General features: G+C 39.2%; 1 protein-coding gene across 2 annotated transcripts in view; it reads left to right on the top strand.

Annotated features, from left to right (window-relative positions):
• The first annotated feature begins 13,215 nt into the window (after positions 1-13,215).
• The window catches only part of foxn2a (forkhead box N2a), a 46,541-nt gene continuing 37,793 nt past the window's right edge, over positions 13,216-21,963 (top strand). The window contains exon 1 of one of the 2 annotated variants that reach the window (XM_067421045.1): positions 13,216-13,383. The gene's annotated coding sequence lies outside the window, so the exon portion shown is untranslated. The remainder of the gene's footprint in view (positions 13,384-21,963) is intronic. The other variant, XM_067421044.1, reaches the window with a different exon arrangement.

The following is a 21,963-nucleotide window of genomic DNA, read 5'->3' as shown; positions in this document are numbered from 1 at the left end:
ATAATCCTTTCCTCGGACTCATTAGTACTCACTGTTTACACCTGTGTCTCATCACCTCATTACCTCTGCCTATATAAGCCTGGTTATCTCTGTCATTCATTGCGAAGTCTTGTTTAGTGTCACAGCTGCATTTCTGAGCGTTTCCTTGTTTTCATGTATCTTGTTCTTTGATTTCTTGCCTTCTCCGTATATTACCCTTTTGCCTGTCCCTTTTGTTTTGTTTGCCTTTTTGGACTGATTTCCTGTTATGACCTTTTGCCTGTTCTATGGACTACGACTTTGGATTACCCTTCAATAAATACTGCGTTTGGATCTCTAACCCTTCTGTCTCAGAGCAGTTCGTTACAACATCTAAATTTTACAGATGGCCGAATTGAAATTGTTTGAATTGATGCAATTTAATTCACAGAAATTCAATTCGGCCAACTGAAAAATTTAGATGTGATCAGTCACTACAACATTTTCAATTGGAGACATGATTTTTTTTGTACAGTGAAGAGGACAGTTGTGCTCTTGTGTGACTTTCATAAACACATTTTGGTACACTTTGAAATGTTGCTTTGTGAAAGCCAACCGAGAAGACAACATTGTAAGTCCCTGTTTCGGAACAAAACAAACAAAGGTGTGATCCTAATCCTAACCATAACCTATTGGCGAGTGAGGGGGTATAAACGTATCATTTTCCAAAAGAACCGAACTACAAGTGTGAACACACTGTAAGAGCTTATCAACCAATTGTTTGCTTCTATTTCTAAGTGTATAGGGTAAGGGAAAACACTGAGGATGTTGGATAGAAATGTTATTTGAGAACATGTCCAGTAGTGTCCACTCTTGAAGGGAAGGTCAAAGAATTGGTTTCAGGAATATAAGTACCTCGGTTTCTTGATTGACGACTCCCTTACTTTTAAACCACACATAGAAAAACTTGTGAAGAAAATTAAACTTAAACTGGGGTTTTTCCAAGGGGGTAATCTAGCGCTCGGAAAGCGTTCCACCCCTAGGGGCTGCCATTGCTAACCAAGCCATCACCTGCTGTTAGCATCCCATTGACTCCCATTCATTTTTGAGTCACTTTGACAGTGAATAACTTTACATCTGAGACGTTTAAAGACTCCATTTGTCCATTGTTTATTTCTAAAGAAATCTAAAGAAACACTATTTCTAAAGCCTTTGTATAAAAGGCTCCATTACCTTGTATCTTACACTATCGCCCCGTAGAAGCTGTTTTGGTAAAAATAGGCTAACGATTGCGTCATAACCAACGCGACTCTGTCGCACAGTTGAGAAATTACCGTATAGACCTGAGGAGACGCTCGCAGGCAATCTTTTACTGTCTATGAGACAGTCGGGGGGATGTGGAGACATAAAGTCTGATAAAGTCAAGGGGGAAGAATGGAGAGAAGCCCATAGTGAGCCAAAAGCAACGGGAGAAAATATTTAAACAACGTGATTCAGCTTTCACTTTCCACAACTACTAGAAGACCTACAGCTGTCAGACAGGAGGCTCACGTCACATCTACGTCCTCAAGCTCAGTCTGAGCCTGCGCAGTTCGCTCAGCCATCGGGAAGTGAGTGCCCCTAGGTTGACTTCATTATTTCGCCGTTGACGTCAATGGGGTCGCTCGGTCCATTTCTTTTACTGTCTATGGGTTTTTCTAACGTAATAAATTGTGTTTTTCTTTTGAAGTGAAAAAGCACCTTGTCACTTTTTATATGAATGCTTCATTCTCATGTCTTCAGATGGTGGATTCGGTTTATCATTTTGATCTGAGGTTCATTACTAACTGTAGAGTCATGACGCATCACTGTGATTTCTACACACGTGTGCAATGGCCTTCTCTGGCCACTAGAAGATGGGGACACTGGTACACTTTTATTTACAAGGCTCTGTTAGGATTATTGCCTCCATACATCTGTACTTTACTCACAAAGAGAAGGGTTGAATCTTACTCCCTGCGATCAGACGATCAGCTGTTGTTCTCTGTTCCTTTTGCCCGCACGCAGAGCTGTGGAAGAAAGCCTTTGTCCACTCGGCTCCTTTTGCTTGGAACATGTTGCAGAAAGACTGGAAATTGACTGTTTATGTCTTTAAACGCTTTTAAAATCAAGCTTAAAACAGTAGAGACTGCATCAATTGTGTGTGATTGTTTCTCATAAGCTGTTATTTTAATGTTGTATGTACGTTGGAACTGTTTTTATTGTATAACTTTGCTGCCTCTTGGCCAGGACTCCCTTGAAAAAGAGGTTCTTAATCTCAATGGGACTCTCCTGGTTAAATAAAGGTTAAATAAAAAAAATTGTGCATGGCAAATGGTGGTCAAACACCAACCCCAGTGGGAAACAGGTAGCTCCTTAATACATTCTTTGTCTTCAAAAGCAACACAGACACACTTATTCTTATTCTCAAATAAGAATCTGTATATCAGGCCAAAACATTTCATAACTCAATAGATCAGAGCCGGTCTCCTTCAATTGTTTTAGTTCATCAATCTGATTAGAACGGACCAGCACAGAGTAAACGTCTTTTTAAAGGCTGATCTCCAATCAGCTCCATTGGTGAGTTGATTGTTCTATCTTGTCTCCCGACCGCTGGTACTGCAACTTCATTATCTCTGGGAATTATGGGAGGGCTTGTGGGAGAACGGGGCATCACAAAGTGCCTCTTAGCTCTATGAATAGCTCTGATCAGGAACATGATGCTACATATGGACTGAAAGGACATGACGTCGTAGGTGAATGGATGCCATGTACTTAACGTCCTCTGACACTCGATATTATGGTCACAATATTCCTTCTCAGTGACCTTGATTTGCTAAGTAGTTCCTGTATCAGTCCTTTTTTTAAGCAAATATGGAATAATTCTTCCAAAAATGTTGTTTCAAAACCACATGCTGTTATGTAAAAAGAGTTTTTCTGCAGTCGGTTCCGATGTTGAATAGCACAGACATCAAAAGTGATTGGTTTTTGTGTGTAACTTGGCCAAAATCTGAAATTACATGTCCAAAAAGCACCATATGCTTTTTCAAAAGCTACAAATCAAGGGGGAAATCGCCGGTCATATCGCTTATTTGGAAAAGAATGCATGAATTAAACTGATTTGCTCTGAACAAAAGGTGAGAAAAAATAAAGTTAACTGATGCTGAAACCATTAAAAACCACATGCATTACTTGAAATAAAATAAACAGTAAGTGAACTAGAATATATATATTTTTTAAATTTCAGCAACATTTCAAATTTTTGTTAACTTGATGTAATAAAATAACTAAATAAAATGAATAAAATATTATTCAAATTAATCAAAATAAGCTTAACATTTAAAAAAATGACAAAAACAACAAAATTACAAAAACTAAAAAAAAGGAAAACATAAAAATATATAATAATTCAAAATATGAATAAAAACCAAAACCATATGACTTACATAACATTGTAGAATTTATATATATATATATATATATATATATATACATATATTTTTTTTTTTTTTTTTTTTTTTTTTTTGAATTCTCTATAACTAAACTAAACTAAATAAAAATGAATAAAACGTTATTTAAATTAATTTAAATACAAATATATATTTTAAATTTCCATTATTTTATTTTTAATTTTTTTTAAGTATATATATATATATATATATATATATATATATATATATATATATATATATATATATATATATATATATATATATATATATATATATATATATATATATATATATTCTACTGTCTTTTTTGAGTTCACTATTAAAAATGGCACTCAAGTTTGGAACAACATGTCAATGAGAAAATAATGACATAATTTTCAAAACCTCAAGGGTGTATTTTTTAAATATGAAAAATAGCTCAGATATCTGACCCAAACCTGAAGACTAAGCCTAAACCTGCACACTGCAATCTGATTGGCTGATAGTAATGTTGCTCTAGGACCAACAAGGATGTCCAGGAACATGTCCTGTAGATCTTTTATTTTTCAGGCATGCAGGCGAAGCTTTGTCACACAATAACTCATCAACAAACGATGGATGAATATGCGCTTTCAGTTTACCACACATGACGTGTTTAATTTACAAGTGACAATGTGTTGTTGACATTATCTAGACACACACTCGATCACACGTGCAGTCCTGTCACGCAAGACTAAAGCGGATTCAGTCGCCTTGTGTTTAGTCCATAAACTGATGCAAATAATAAAGCATTGTAGAGTCAAAGACGGTGTGTTTGATATCCCTTTGCTTCACCATGCAGCGGCTAACATTAACAGCAACCACAGAAAGGGATCGTTTCCATTGCAAAAGACTCAAGAAATCCTGTTGGTCCGGTTAAACGACCAGATAAGTGTCGTATTTCATAAGGACAGACTGTTACAATGACCTGAATTCCTCTTGGTATAAATCCCCTGGCATTATCTCTAAACTATGGGTTTCACAGCACGTAAGTACTAGGCTAGTGGTGCTTGAAACCTCCTTATCATCAATCATCCAATCAACGATATGGTTTTCTTTGCCTGTAGCACAAATAGAGGAAATCCAGCCGTCTTGCCTCCATTTCAGGCGATGTAAGATGCGTGCTCGCTGCATGCCGTGAGTGAGAAGTCTTGTGCGAGCGGCTGCTTTTGCAGCCATGTGTGAGAACAGCACTCTGGTGAGACGCAGCAGATGCACACACAAGCATTGAGGTCATGCAGTTGTTACCGTCTCCTCCAGCTCTATCGTTTAATCCTCTTGTACTGGTTGATGGGTTACAGTCTGTGCAATAATTTTCCCAGTTTACCCTTGAAAACATTGCCTGTTTCATAAAGTCATTTACTGTTGATTAAACAAGCACTTTAGGCGTTAACAGTGCTTTTAACCTTTCACACTGAGGATTTACACTGTGCTTCACCTTGGGTTATTGTCTTGTTAAACCCGGGGCTAAGCTCGAGTAAAACAACATTTCACACTTGTAATGTGTGCTCTCGGACAGCCAATTGCGGCGCTAAAGAAATGTTATTTAGTTATTTAGGGAACAGACAGCAAATTATAAACTTAAAGTCACCGTGAAATGGACCATTCTATGCAGCGCCTCATAATCTTTGATCAAAATATGTTCCCCTCGCTCTTGCAGCGATCACCTAGCCTGACAAGCCAGACCCACATCAAGATGTTTGGTCTGGAAACTCACCATTGGCAGCTCAATCTGAGGGGCGGATAAGCGGTTGTCTTTCAAACTCCCTCTGCACGCGATAGGATAGCGCTACAACCAACCAGAGCAACGAAGTGGAAATGGAAGCTCGTTGATAGCATAGACAGTGGATAGATTAAACATTCACCGTATCCGGTCGGAAAAAACTCGAACAAATCTTCCCTTTTTAAGAATGACTTCAGTGCCGTTCTTTGTTGTTTTCTCAGAGAAAAGCTTAACTTCAAGTCTTCCAGAGTCACGGTCAAAGCTGATTCGAAAGACCGCCGTTCGCCAGTTTCTGTGTTTACTAGAAGCACGCAAACGCAACTCGGCCGTCATTATGTTAAGCCCCGCCCACCGACTCTATTCACAATGTGATTGGCCCTACCAGAGTTGGGCGTTTACAGCTCAGAACTGTATTGATAGTTGCTAGACGACAGATTTGCTGCAGCTAGGGTGCGTCTAGATTTCTAGGCTAGTGATCGCCATCTCTTCTCTGATGACGTGCTTACTGGCGTGAGGGCGGGGCAACCTGTCACTCACATGATTGACCAATAGCAAACCACAACCATCCAATCAATTTCCCATGAACAAACAAAACCAAGCCCCGTCCTACATTTATTCTTGTTTGAGAAGTGCCCTAAAAGGCCCGGCAATATTCAGTGAGTTGACACAATTTCCACTGAAACAGACGGGACATATTGAGCAGCTCCTCCCCTTTAAAAAAATATGTATGCGCATGACATCACCGTTAGCTGGAGTGATTGCGTTTAAGTTCACTGAGGGGCAAAAAGACCAGGTGAAGGCATTGGTTTTCAGCATGAATGCTGCGAAAAACTCACAAAACACATCTAAAACGGGAAAGAGCTTTGAGATTGACTGTACAAACAGATTTGACAAGAAATCTGATGTATATTTTTGCAGACTGCTGAAAGCTACAGGAAAGAGAAGCAAATGGATCGCTTCATTTCACAGAAACAACTGGATTCAGGCAGTAAAACATGGATTTGCAGTTATCATTTTGTGTCAATATGTTACATTTTAGGGTAAAATCATACCCTATACATACTGTTAGATATTGTGTTGACAACTGGTCAATTAAATATTTACCATCGTATATTCTGCATGATTGGATGTTTTTGAATAAACACTGGCAAAAAACTATACAAGTTTTAGGCCTGGACAATATGACGACATGTATATAACATTGATATAAGCGATCACCTGGATTTAGACCTATATTCCATTAAAGGGGGGGTAAAACACTCAGTTTCACCCAATCTCATGTCAATCTTGAGTACCTATAGAGTAGTATTGCATCCTTCATATCTCCGAAAAGTCTTTAGTTTTATTATATTTATAAAAGAAATATGGGCTGTACCGAGTCTTTCCGGAAAAAACCGAGCGCCTAGAGGCGTATCGAGTGGGCGGAGCTAAAGAATGACAAGCGCGCAAAGCGACGTCCTCAAGCGTGGAGAAACTCATGGCTATCTCAGCTAATAGATATATGATCCAGAATCAAATCTGAGGCAGAAATAAATTGAAAAGGAGAAACGGCAACATCAGGACGTCCGTCTCTGTGGTATGGACTGTATTTAGTGGCCTGTCAAGACACATTTGTGCGTCTTTACTCACAGTTTATGAGGACATGATTCGGTTTATGGACTATTGTATGCGACTAAACCTTAGAAGTAGCAAGCAAAACGGTTTTGCACGTCAGACTAGTGTAACGTTATACAGAGAACAGCAATGGAGTAACCGTTAGCGCATTTGAATGACGAAGCACGTGATCGTGTCGTTTACTGATGTTTACTCATGCGATGTTAGCCAACAGCACAGACATTTGAAGCAGTTTTACTCACCGCCTGCTTCCAAAGCAGGACCGAACCTTTGTCGCTGGGACCGCTCCGTCAAAGACACACTTCTTTGGTATGATTTGGTGAAGTCCTGTTACAGCAGTGGCGTGGAAATCCACTTTGAGACGCGACTGACGCGATGTTGTGAAGCTTCCCGTCATTTCTGCGTTCAAATCGGTTCAAATGCAGCGCTGCCTTCCCGGAATGCTGTGCTGAAGCGTTGAAGTCGCTCGACGTCACCCATAGGAATAAAGTGGAGCGCGGCGCACAACATTAGTGTTCACGGAGGACTGGATCTGCACCTGAGAGTGTTTACGGCCGTGCATTTCCTCTCTCTCGCTCTAGTCACGTGCGCACACCCTACCGAGAGAAGAGCCCGTACGGCCCATACAAGGACCTTCCGCTCTATTAACGTCAAGTCGACCCATACTCGAAAAAAAGTCTTTGAAACTTGTGAGAAACCAGAAGGAGTATTTTTAACACAGAAATACTCCATCAAACGTCCAACATTAGTTTTTGAAACTTTGTCTATGTTTAGGATGGGAATCCAAGTCTTTAACAGTGTAATAAGCTCACTATGCATGAAACAGCATCCCCCCCCCCCAATATAAAGGGTTCACACTTCACAGGCAAATTTGCTTTATGTATTTTCCCAGCTTTGAAACACACACAACAACGCACACACAAATTTCAGGAAAACACAATTTCTTGGCTGCATGTCAATATCCATGAATCACTGGGTCTTTGGTAAGTCTTAAGGAACACTTATATCGAGTCCAACCTTTCATTTAAACTGATGATCATTTGTTTTACTCATGTTTTCGCAGTTTCCCCGATTAAATCCAGTCATGTCCAAATCCAGTAATGCTTTTACCACTCAGTCCGGCTGAGGGTGTGTGTTTTCCAGCAGGAAAGTGATCAAATGGACTGGACTGCATTTATATAGCGCTTTTATCCAAAGCGCTTTACATTTTGCCTCACATTCACCCATTCATACACCGACGGCGGTGTCAGCCATCCAGCTCGTTGGGAGCAGCTGGGGTTAGGTGTCTTGCTCATGGACACTTCGACACTTGGTCAGGTGGAACCGGGGATTGAACCACCAACCTTCTGGTTTGTAGACAACCTACATGAACCACTGAGCCACTGCCGCCCCATGATCATTACATACCTCTATAGCGTTTTCGCCAACAAGAGCTGTTGAGCTTGGTAAAGCCGCAGTTTCCCCCCAGTCCCTTTAAAATATAATTCTGTGCAGAAACCGCTCCGCTATGTTTTCTGGTCTCTGCTGAATCACATGATCTGCTCTTATCATGTCTCTGGACCGGAGCTGTGGCATTCACATGACACTAACGTGAAACTAGACTTTATATTCGGCCCAATGGAAAGCATATTTACACTGTCTGATCTTTCCCTATCCTCTATATAGTGCACTGTCTGGTCATTCCCTATCCCCTATATAGTGCACTGTGTGATCCTTCCCTATCCCCTATATAGTAGACTGTCTGATCGTTCCCTATCCCCTATATAGTACACTGTCTGATCGTTCCCTATCCCCTATATAGTAGACTGTCTGATCGTTCCCTATCCCCTATATAGTACACTGTCTGATCGTTCCCTATTCCCTATATAGTGCACAGTGTGATCGTTCCCTAACCCCTATATAGTACACTGTCTGATCTTTCCCTATTACCTATATAGTGCACTGTCGGAATCGTTCCCTATCCCCTATATAGTGCATTCTGTGATCGTTCCCTATCCCCTATATAGTGCACTGTCTAATCTTTCCCTATCCCCTCTAAAGTGCACTGTGTGATCGTTCCCTATCCCCTATATAGTGCACTGTCTGATCGTTCTCTATCTCCTATATAGTGCACTGTGTGATCGTTCCCTGTCCCCTATATAGTGCACTGTCTGATCGTTCCCTATCCCCTATATAGTGGACTGTGATCGTTCCCTATCCCCTATATAGTGGACTGTCTGATTGTTCCCTATCCCTTATATAGTGCACTGTCTGATCGTTCCCTATCCCCTATATAGTGGACTGTGATCGTTCCCTATCCCCTATATAGTGCACTGTCGGAATCGTTCCCTATTCCCTATATAGTGGACTGTCTGATTGTTCCCTATCCCTTATATAGTGGACTGTCGGAATCGTTCCCTATCCCCTATATAGTGGACTGTCGGATTGTTCCCTATCCCTTATATAGTGGACTGTCGGAATCGTTCCCTATCCCCTATATAGTGGACTGTCTGATTGTTCCCTATCCCTTATATAGTGCACTGTCTGATCGTTCCCTATTCCCTATATAGTGGACTGTGATCGTTCCCTATCCCCTATATAGTGTACTGTCGGAATCGTTCCCTATTCCCTATATAGTGGACTGTCTGATTGTTCCCTATCCCCTATATAGTGCACTGTCGGAATCGTTCCCTATTCCCTATATAGTGCACTGTCTGATCGTTCCCTATCCCTTATATAGTAGACTGCCTGATCGTTCCCTATCCCCCATATAGTGCACTGTCTGATCGTTCCCTATCCCCTATATAGTGGACTGTGATCGTTCCCTATCCCCTATATAGTGCACTGTCTCTGGACCGGAGCTGTGGCATTCACATGACACTAACGTGAAACTAGACTTTATATTCGGCCCAATGGATAGCATATTTACACTGTCTGGTCTTTCCCTATCCTCTATATAGTGCACTGTCTGGTCGTTCCCTATCCCCTATATAGTGCACTGTGTGATCGTTCCCTAATACACTGTTTGATCGTTCTCTATTCCCTATATAGTGCACTGTGTGATCCTTCCCTATCCCCTATATAGTAGACTGTCTGATCGTTCCCTATCCCCTATATAGTGCACTGTCTGATCGTTCCCTATCCCCTATATAGTGCACTGTCTGATCATCCCCTATCCCCTATATAGTGCACTGTGTGATCCTTCCCTATCCCCTATATAGTAGACTGTCTGATCGTTCCCTATCCCCTATATAGTGCACTGTGTGATCCTTCCCTATCCCCTATATAGTACACTGTCTGATCGTTCCCTATCCCCTATATAGTACACTGTCTGATCGTTCCCTATTCCCTATATAGTGCACAGTGTGATCGTTCCCTAACCCCTATATAGTACACTGTCTGATCTTTCCCTATTACCTATATAGTGCACTGTCGGAATCGTTCCCTATTCCCTATATAGTGCACTCTGTGATCGTTCCCTATCCCCTATATAGTGCACTGTCTAATCTTTCCCTATCCCTCTAAAGTGCACTGTGTGATCGTTCCCTATCCCCTATATAATGCACTGTCTGATCGTTCTCTATCTCCTATATAGAGCACTGTCTGATCGTTCCCTATCCCCTATATAGTGCACTGTCTGATCGTTCTCTATCTCCTATATAGTGCACTGTGTGATCGTTCCCTGTCCCCTATATAGTGCACTGTCTGATCGTTCCCTATCCCCTATATAGTGGATTGTGATCGTTCCCTATCCCCTATATAGTGGACTGTCTGATTGTTCCCTATCCCTTATATAGTGCACTGTCTGATCGTTCCCTATCCCCTATATAGTGGACTGTGATCGTTCCCTATCCCCTATATAGTGCACTGTCGGAATCGTTCCCTATTCCCTATATAGTGGACTGTCTGATTGTTCCCTATCCCTTATATAGTGCACTGTCTGATGGTTCCCTATCCCTTATATAGTGGACTGCCTGATCGTTCCCTATCCCCCATATAGTGCACAGTCTGATCGTTCCCTATCCCCTATATAGTGGACTGTGATCGTTCCCTATCCCCTATATAGTGCACTGTCGGAATCGTTCCCTATTCCCTATATAGTGGACTGTCTGATTGTTCCCTATCCCTTATATAGTGCACTGTCTGATCGTTCCCTATCCCTTATATAGTGGACTGCCTGATCGTTCCCTATCCCCTATATAGTGGACTGTCTGATTGTTCCCTATCCCTTATATAGTGCACTGTCTGATCGTTCCCTATCCCCTACATAGTGCACTGTCTGATCGTTCCCTATCCCCTACATAGTGCACTGTCTGATCGTTCCCTATCCTCTATATAGTGGACTGTCTGATCGTTCCCTATCCCCTATATAGTGCACTGTCTGATCGTTCCCTATCCCTTATATAGTGCACTGTCAGAATCGTTCCCTATTCCCTATATAGTGGACTGTGATCGTTCCCTATCCTCTATATAGTGCACAGTCTGATTGTTCCCTATCCCCTATATAGTGCACTGTCTGAATCGTACCCTATTCCCTATATAGTGGACTGTCTGATCGTTCCCTATCCTCTATATAGTGCACTGTCTGATCGTTCCCTATCCCCTATATAGTGCACTGTCTGATCGTTCCCTATTCCCTATATAGTGCACTGTCTGATCATTCCCTATTCCCTATATAGTGCACTATCTGATCTTTCCCTATCCCCTATATAGTGCACTGTCTGATCGTTCCCTATCCCTTATATAGTGCACTGTCTGATCGTTCCCTATCCCCTACATAGTGCACTGTCTGATCGTTCCCTATCCCCTACATAGTGCACTGTCTGATCGTTCCCTATCCCCTATATAGTGGACTGTCTGATCGTTCCCTATCCTCTATATAGTGCACTGTGTGATCGTTCCCTATCCCTTATATAGTGCACTGTCGGAATCGTTCCCTATTCCCTATATAGTGGACTGTGATCGTTCCCTATCCTCTATATAGTACACAGTCTGATTGTTCCCTATCTCCTATATAGTGCACTGTCGGAATCGTTCCCTATTCCCTATATAGTGGACTGTCTGATCGTTCCCTATCCTCTATATAGTGCACTGTCTGTTCGTTCCCTATCCCCTATATAGTGGACTGTGATCGTTCCCTATCCTCTATATAGTACACTGTCTGATCGTTCCCTATCCCCTATATAGTGGACTGTGATCGTTCCCTATCCCCTATATAGTGGACTGTCTGATTGTTCCCTATCCCCTATATAGTGCACTGTCGGAATCGTTCCCTATCCCCTATATAGTGGACTGTCTGATCGTTCCCTATCCCCTATATAGTGCAAAAGCAAAGTTTAACGCTAATCTAGGATTTGTTGATATGGGTTTTATTTTAAATCGAGTTGTTACACCACTTGATTTTAAACATTAATTATGCAGTAAAACCGTTATAGAGCTGATTAAGCAGACGGAGGGTGAACTGATGAGTTCTTTTAAACCATTAAAGTGCCGTAGTGTACTAAAACAGTGATATTAAAATATCAAATTCAGTTTACACCTTTTTGATGATGCATACTATATGAAGGCGAGTAGATGGAACCCGGAATATGAACGCAACGTTTTCTTTATAATGGGTTTCGATGGAGAAAACAGCGAGAAACCTCGTGTTGCACTAATATTCATGTGTTCATTTGCTTTCCTGTACAAACTGTGCAACATCAATAAGGAGTATATTGAATTTGGTATTTTAATATCACTGGCTTACTGCATTTATACTGACTACAAAACTGGTAAAAATGACTAACGGGCAATGGAGGAGAGCTGCTTTGCTCTCCAGATGGGCGTTCATATATGAGCGTGACAACACGTGAAAACTATGGAGAGTAAATATGCGAACAAGTGACCGATTTCAGCCGCATATAATGTAGGGGGCGGGGCTTCAGATTCTAGAGCGCATTTGATTGGACAGAAAATCTGATGAGAAGCTGAAGTGCAGTGATGTCATCAAAATCATTGATCCATATTGGAATTTTGTCATTGTTTTGTAGCACACACACTAGCTTATATCAGTAAGGCTAAAATATTCATACTTTTGATTTCATGGGGACTTTAAGTCACAAGGAAAGACTTGCTTGTTTCATGCTTACCTCACATGCTCTGACACTTTCACATGCTGACTTTAATTTCACCATCTGAGAGCAAAATGTTGGATTAATAACTTACCCAGAATCTTTATTTGTAAGAGTGCGTGAAAAGCCCAAATTATTTTGCATCAAACTCTGTACTAAGTTTGGAAATAAAAGGAAAAGATCGTTGAGATTTAACAGAGGATTTGAGGAGATTTTATATTAAGGGCGAGGGGCGGGGAAAGGTGAAAACACATTAAATAGAGTGGAATGGCGCGCGCCAAGAAGCTTCACCACTTGCGCTCGCGCGCGCTGCAGCAGTTGCCAGGGGATCTCGAAGGGGAGGGGTTATGATTGGCTGAAGTGGGTCTGTTGCCTTGGCAACGGCAAAGGGGTTTGGTAGCGTTGCTGTGCGGCGTGATCTGTGCGCAGCGCGGATGGAGGAAACAGTTTGAGGCAGAAACACTCCGACTACTGACGCGCTTCAGCGGGAAACGGGTCCGCGTGCTAGAATGTGAGTAACGAAATCCAGTTTGCCGCTTTCTGAGGTGTCGGTGGAGTTTGTGTGTGTGTGGCTGCCGCAGAAAGTTAACATTCTACAGGCAAGTTCACGTGAAAAAGCATGGGCGGATATCAGGCAGAGCTTCGGTTCCTGTATTGTTTCTCAAGTGCTCTTGTTTGTTGTCGTTCACATGTCGAATTTCACGGCGTTCTAAATCGAATTCATTTAAACGCGCGAACATTCCATCGCTTCTGCCATGCGCTCGAACCAGCAAACAACTTCTTTTGTGATCGAGGACACTTGCTCAAGTGTTCTCACGCACTTCTGAGTGGAATACCGATATTTAAAATCATTTTTTGACCGTTGCTCTTTGTCTTTGGTTATGAAATCGAATTCTCGATGAACTCTGAAGTGTACAAATCAATTAAAAAATGATTCAACGTTCCATTCGTTCGTGACGGGATTCTATTGTCTGTTCACATTTGGGTAGTTGAATAATAACCTGAATATGAACTTTTCAAGGATGTTTCTTTTTATTTATCACTCTATCATACCGAAAGACCATAATATATGATATATTTTATTCTTAAATTATTGTAGTTCACATCATAATGTTACATTTATTTGGACTTTATAAGGGAACGTGTATTTTTTTTTTAGATAATGTAACCAGTCACCATTTAGTCTAACTTTTCAAAACATGCTTTTTAATTAAGCAATGCATGTCATACTAAAAAAGAACATGGTATGCTAATACACATTTTGGTCTAAAATGATTGTAGTTCACATCATAATGTTACATTTGTTTGAATTTATTAGGGAAAATGTATGTTTTCAATGCTGTAACCAGTCACCGTTTAGTTGATTTTAACTAGTTAATTTGACTAACCTGAATATTAACTTTTCTAAACATATGTTTGTTTGTTTTTATTAATCCGTGCTTGTCATACTGAAAAAAGACTGTAATAGGATAGTACACATATTTTGTTTTAAAATGTTTCGATTTCACATCATAATGTTAAATGTATTTGAAAAATATAAAGGGAAGTGTATGTTTTAGATGCTGTACCAGTCACTGTTTATTTTATTATTATTTTGTATTTTAACTAGTTTAATCGACTTTTTGGAGTTCACTTAAATTGTGTTTTGGGGGGAATGTTTTAAAACCCCATGTCTCTCAATTAATAGAGATCCAAAATAATATGCATAAAATGGAAAATGTTTAAAAAATAGTTTTGTATGGAGCATGTCACATTACTCATGTGATTGATATTTGCCACCATGTAAATATTTTTAATTGGAATAAAGTGTAATTTATGTGGTTTCTATTGGTTTACATAAAGACGTTTTGAGGTGTTTTAGTAGTGTTATGTTATTTGGCTATTTTGAGATTATCACTATTAGTCAATAATTGTGCGGAGTGTCAGTCATGTTGATTAATTGTTCACATTTTTTGTTGTCAAATACTGTTTTGTGAATTAGAAGGGCTCATTTGAATCAGCAGTGGCCATCCTCTTTTCTGGATATTGCTTGGCATTGGTTATTAAAAAAATATGTATTCTTTGATCACTTTTGTTTGAATCTACATGTCTTACAAACGTTGCGAAAGTCACTGTCACGGGTTATGTGAGTCATAACACCTACATTCTGTGTCAGGGATGTTTTTAACAGGAAATATTTGAGTTAACGTTGGTAAATAGCAGGTCTTGGTAGAAACGTCGAGCCATTCTTGCAGCTTTTTAAAAAGGAGGAGGCTGTCCGTTGCCCGCTGCGGGGTCCATATGAGCTCCATTCACTGGAAGCTTGACCTCATTGACATGATGCAATCTGTTCACAGGATAATCACTTTCAGATCAAGTCTGCTCATTGATTGAATATCCTTTGCTACATTTCCCCCAAGGCTCAAGTCACAACAACTTATTATGCCAATGATCACATCTCCAATTCATGGTAAAGTGATTTTGAATCCCTTAAATGCTGAAGCTTAGATCTTGGCATTACTTCACGAGAGAGTCAACAGCTGTGGGAATGCTCTTCTAATCTTATCAAGATGTTTTTATGATGCTGTGGTCACACGTATTGTCTAAAGGTTGATGTTTGAAGATGGAAACGTTAGAAACCAAAAATACTATGGAAGATTTACTATACACAAAAAAATGCTGGGTTAAAAACAATCCAAGTTGGGTTGAAAATGGACAAACCCCGAAATTGGGTTGTTTTGCTTTTTTTAAAAACCTTAATCTAAAAATAAAAATTTCTGGGTTTGTCCATTTTCAACCCAACTTGGGCTGTTTTTAACCCAGCATTTTTTAGATTGTAAATAAACAATAATGTGTAAATAGCATTGGTTGTGTATTGGTTTCTCATTGAATGGTACTATCATAATGCTCAGCCCTAAATAACCACAATCTAAAAAAATGCTGGGTTGCAAAACAACCCAAGTTGGGTTGAAAATGGACAAACCCAGCAATTTGGTTGTTTTAACCCAGCGATTGGGTTGTTTTAAGGGTTGTCCATTTTCAACTTAACTTGGGTTGTTTTGCAAACCAGCATTTTTTAGATTGTGGTTAATCAGGGCTGAGCATTATGACTTATGAGAGTCATTTTTTTAGAGTGAACCTCAATTGATGTCAAATTGATTATAATTGAGTTAAAGTCAGACTGTTTAATTGGGTGGTGGGTGGGTTGGTCAGTTCTCGAATTTCAACAGATGTTGTTTGTTGACAGCATGACCCAAGATAAACCGCACACAAAAACGACAATGAGATAACACACAACTGCTCAACCTGTTGTTTATCTGCCAGCTGAACACTTGACTCCCAGTGGTTTGTAAATTTGCTGTGAGTCTTTAGCCCCATTCAGACGGGACTAGTTTTCTAAAGTCTAAACAACATTTGAGTTACAGTTCTTATTCCTCCACCGGTTATTTCATGTACCGATTCAGATGGGACTAACATCGGACGGGTGGGAGTGTGTGTTTTCTAGATGCGGGCGTTAGAGATGGCATGTTTGCGTGCGTCACGTATGACGTATAGGCTATGTCTTATTTGATATATTAGGAAATTTATAAAATATCTTCATGGAACGTGATCTTTACTTAATAGCCGAATGATTTTTGGCATAAAAGAAAAATCGATAATTTTGACCCATACAATGTATTGTTGGCTATTGCCACAAATATACTAATAGGACTTATGACTGGTTTTGTGCTCCAGGGTCACATTATTATTATTATTATTAGTAGTAGTACTACCTGTACCTGACACTATTAAAATGGGCAGTATTTGTAGTTTCCATGATTTGGCTCTATTTATCAATTTTTGTCCGATACCATCCATGTTAAAACCAAATAAAAGTATGCCAAAGATTTGTGTGCAAACGGTAGCTCATGTAGGTCAAAAACACAGGAGGAGAAGCGTTAGGATAATACAACATCAGCAATCACAGACATTTGCATGCGGATGCGATTCGATTTTTTTAGAAGGACTGTTGAGTTTTCCGGAAAAAAAGTAGGTAATTTGCCCTGGAATTTTTGTGTGAGAAAAACACTGACTTGGCAGATTCGGACGGGATTAAAATCTCAAAGTACGTCTTTGAAACTCAAATTCCCCCTGGAAAACTATTCCCATCCGAATAGGGCTTGTGGTGCACTTTTGAAAGTTAAACGTTGTAGTTAGAACCCTAAGAGGTTTTAGGCTTTTATCATATAAACCTGTTTAAGTTCCACAAATAACTTTTTAATTGTGTAGGATACATACGTATATCAATCAGTGCTTTAAAGAACCCAGAAACCATTGCAATGATCTGAAGAGCCTAACATCAGGAATTAGTTTACCCTCCAAAGAGCCACGAAGCTCAAATCAAGAACTATGTGAGAACATTGAGAAATGTAAAATATACTGAAAAATCATATTTTTTGGTCATATTAGCCTCTAATCAAAATGGACACTTTTTACCTTCTTAACGTGCATTCTTATTGTGAAAGATTCATAAATGCACATCATATAAAAATGTCTTCATGATCTTTTGTTCAATATAATAATTTGCGGCTTTCCTTTTTCAAGCCCTCTAATTTTTTTACACCCTTTCCTCCAACCACCGAGCCTAGAAATCTAGACGCACATCTAGTGGCAGCAAATCTAATCTGCCCGCGAGTGTCGTCTAGCAACTCTCAATAGCCTTCTGAGCTGTATTCGCCTAACTCTTGCCGGGCCAATCACATCGTGTAATGACGTCGGCCAAGTTGCATTTGCGTGCTTCTAGTAAACACGGGAACTGGCGAACGGCGGTCTTTTGAATCAGCTTTGACCGCGACTCTGGAAGACTTGGAGTTAAGCTTTTCTCTGAGAAAAGAACAAAGAACGGCACTGAAGTCATTCTTAAAAAGGGAAGATGTGTTCGGAGTTTAGCCGACCGGATACGGCGAATGTTTAATCTATCAACAAGCTCTGCTTCACCTTCGTTGCTCTGGTTGGTTGTAGCGCTATCCTATCGCGTGCAGAGGGAGTTTGAAAGACAACCGTTTATCCTCCCCTCAGATTGAGCTGCCAATGGTGAGTTTCCAGACCAAACATCTTGATGTGGGTCTGGCTTGTCAGGCTACCAACCACCTACACCGTCCAATCAATTCTCTATGCATACATTTAAGATGCATAATTTTTAATAACGTTCCACTCAAAACATGCCATGTTATGGATTTGTAAATTGTTTACAAATACAGTTGCATGTTCCTGAAAGTGTTATAATGTTTAATACTTTCTTCTATTATGATTGCTTTGATTGTAAATGCAGAAATTTAGAGATTAGATGAGCTGTGAGATGACCTGGCGGTAGAAGTCCGCCCTCGGGTTGATCTTTGAATTCTGGGATTTTTTTGTTTCACACCACGTCAAGCTACTGTCCTACTGAGAGCCTCCTACTCAAGTGAATGGTGCATAAAACCCCCTCACTGGTGTGTTTTAATGGACCACTCAAGTTAGTACTCCTTTCATTTCTTTCAGTCGCCTACATCACTTTCGAGATGCATTGGAAGCTTTCTGGAGCGCCTGTAGAGAACGGAAGTGTTCAGTGATGAGGATGTGAATTGGCTGAATGGATATTTCTCCGGATGGGTGTAGGATGTCCTGTCTTAGACGTGGAACTAAACACACAAGGGAAACTCAGGGTCTGTCATGTTTCGCCACAAGCAAAATACGTCATGCATGTTGAGAACTAACTCTGAAACTATGAAGATGATTAAAAACTAGAATACCTTGGTTTAGGGCTGGGCGATATATCAAATATTAGCGATAATATGGCAATTATTTTTATGACGATGCCAAATTTGAAAATATCGTGAATATCGAATATTTGAAATTCAAGCATACTTTTGTCATAAAACATTACAGATAGTGCAGAGGTCTGCTTAAATCAACACCAAACATTGGAACTAGGGCTGTCAAAATTGCTCAAAAATGACGTTTGAATATTCCCTCTGAAAACAACACGAATATATTCAAACTATTCAAACATCTGGTTGCGCATTATGTCAATGGCATTATGTCAATAACAGGACACCGTATTACCCACACAAAAACAAGTAAATCAACGAATGGCCAAAACCGCGGAGCGCAGGCCTCTCTCTCTCTCTCGTGCACGCGGTTTAAATAAACAAACTTTGAGTGCTGATCAAGAGATTTGTGCAAGCAATTTAAGGTATTGTCCCAAATATAGCAGGTTTCAATCAGCGATTGAAACAAACATTATTAATATTCATTTAGGTTTTACAGCATATTGAACGCTCCAAGTGATGGTATTGTGTGCTTGAACTTTTCCTTGACATAAAACGGTAAATAATCAAACCAGTGGAAGCAAGCAGTGCATTTATCCTTTATTCATGCAACATCTATTCAGTCAGTACAGTAGCCTACACTTTAGTGTTTCTGTTTAACGTTAAATAAAATGAGGCATGGCAAGCTAACTGTGTCTTACATAGCCTGCATTCAACTTTATCTCAACAATTTTACCTCCTACCGACCAAAATCCAAAGTACTTCCAGACATGGCATTAGAATTTGGAGTTAAAATCGCTTTCTCTGCTGCGGTTGAGTTGGGCTCTGCACTTTTTGGCATGTTCAATACAAGACGAGTCAACTTTCAGCATTGACTCCTGTGACCTGTCCCCCTCACGCACGCTATATATATATAATATATATTTCAATTTAGAATATCCGTTGAGAGCCAGTAAACGCGCAGCACATGACAAAGAAAGATACAGAAACATTTATTAAGAATCAGGGTATAGTTTAATTCATAGAGTGAAGACTAAGCAAATTTTTTATTTTATTTATATATATATATATATATATATATATATATATATATATATATATATATATATATATATATATATATATATATATATATATATATATATATATATATATATATATATATATATATATATTAAATATCTATATTGTAATTATAAAAGTAAATTAAAAAAATATTAAATTACTCGTATCATGAAATTAGATTTTGGTCATCCCAACCTGTTCACTAAATGTAAATATTTTGTATTTATTTAATCTAAATAGTTTTTTTAAATGGGGGCAAAATAAAATCTTGTTTTTTTTTATTTTTTTTTATTTAAAAACACTTGTAAACATATCGAAATATAATTGAATATCGTAAATTTTTTGACTATCAAGATATAAATTGTTTTTACATATCACCCAGCCCTGCTACGTTGGTTGCACATTTAGTCAGTGACGAAGGTTGATGGACATTGGCGCGCTGGTGTCCTGACAAGGGTTGGGAATAATTAAGAACCAGTTCTTAAACAGATCATTTCCATGATTCACTTCATCCAAAGCATTGAAAAAATTCTGTGTGAAATTCCCCTCACTAGTCACACCTCATCCACCCAGTTTGTGGAATCAGTCACCGGCCCGTGTTGACGCTCATGTCTTGCTGATACTATCTGGCCTTTGTTTGCAGGTGATTGTCTGTAACGACTGCAGCTACACGTCGCCTCCCTCCTCGTTCTCCGCCTCCCTATTATTTATTTTCTTCTTTCCTCTCGATCAGGAGGAGGAACATACCCCAAGATCTCCAAAGGCCGCAGTTGTCTTGGTTACATGTGCGCACTAATCCAATATAGGTGGATGCTCCAAAACTGGGTTGCAAATGTAAAAATAGTGCTTTCCTCTTGAACAGAAGTACTTCCTCCACCCTTCCTCGAGCTCCATCAGAAAGGCTGTTTCATATTTAGAAGTTTGGAAATATTATGTGATTTTTAGTAAAAATGCGTTGGACACTTTGAGGAGTTCCATATTCCAAAGACAGGAATATTTTGAACCGTAAATGAACAGCAAATAATGTGTGTTGACTCTTCATAGGTATTATATATGTCATGCCGTCAATCAAAAGCAATCTAATTGAGTTTCATAATGTTCCAATTATTAATTCGGATTAATTGGATATCCACATTAGCTAAGAAAAGTGCCCAAATGAAGATAATTTTGTGATCACATTGTGGCACTTGAGTAAATCATTGAATAAGCGAAAACTTACTTCAGAAGTCAATATAAATAGTTTTATTTTCATATAATTTGTATTGATAATCTAATCAGTTAGATTATCTGATCTTGACATCATCAAGATTAGTCAATGTTAAACATCTTCAGTTTTTTCAAAAGTACTTAACGTCAACTTCAATTAAATGTTTAACAATAATTATCCACATACAGTGTATATCATTTTAACTATATTATTCACATCCACCAGGAATTTCAGATGAAACACGACATAATCTTACACTAAAGTCAACAACAGAGGATCTCACATTCAAATAAAGCTTCTGTAAATAATGTAAAATAAAGTAATTAGGGTTGTAAAGGGGCTTTCCAGTAACTTTTGGAACATTTTTGAAAATTTACTCGAAGTCCTGGAGTTTCCAAAAATCCTGGGAAGTTTCCAAAAGTTCTGTAATGTTTCTGTAAACTTTGCAACCCTAAAAAGTGCGGATCATTGCTGTATTTTAAAGGGATGGTTGATTGCCCCTTTTTGCTAGATGTAAAATAAGTCTCATGTTCCCTTAGTGTGTATGTGAAGTTTTAGCTCAAAATACCCCACAGATCATTTTTATAGCATGTTAAAATTGTCACTTTTTGAGGGTAAGCAAAAACGGGCCTTTTTGTGTCTGTCCCTTTAAATGTAAATGAGCTGCTGCTCATGGGGCGGAGCTTCAAGAGCTCATGTTAGCAGGTCTGATAACCTCATGCAGACATGTAATGAAACTGTTCAGCCTTTTTGTAGTGTGTTTGTTGTAGTTCTTAAAAACCGATACTATATCTCCCTTTGCTTGAATTTTGAGCATCATAACTTTGCAGATGATCTTTATGCTCAAACAACATCACACTAACTAAAGTTTAAAAAGTGAAATCATAATGAACCACCCTTTTAAAGTAACTAAAAAGAACGCACCAAAACAGAATACAAGATAAGAGATGAGAGAGCACTGTGTAAACGACTCTGTAGGACTATATTTCCATTTCATTGAACATATAGTCTATAAATCCACAGCGATCCAGTTTTGTTCATGTCGTTCACA

This window comes from Pseudorasbora parva, chromosome 17, assembly GCF_024679245.1.
Source record: "Pseudorasbora parva isolate DD20220531a chromosome 17, ASM2467924v1, whole genome shotgun sequence".
In the NCBI taxonomy this organism is placed as follows: domain Eukaryota; kingdom Metazoa; phylum Chordata; class Actinopteri; order Cypriniformes; family Gobionidae; genus Pseudorasbora; species Pseudorasbora parva.
Note: the sequence above shows the minus strand (reverse complement) of the source record. Positions and strands in the feature narration are given on the sequence as shown.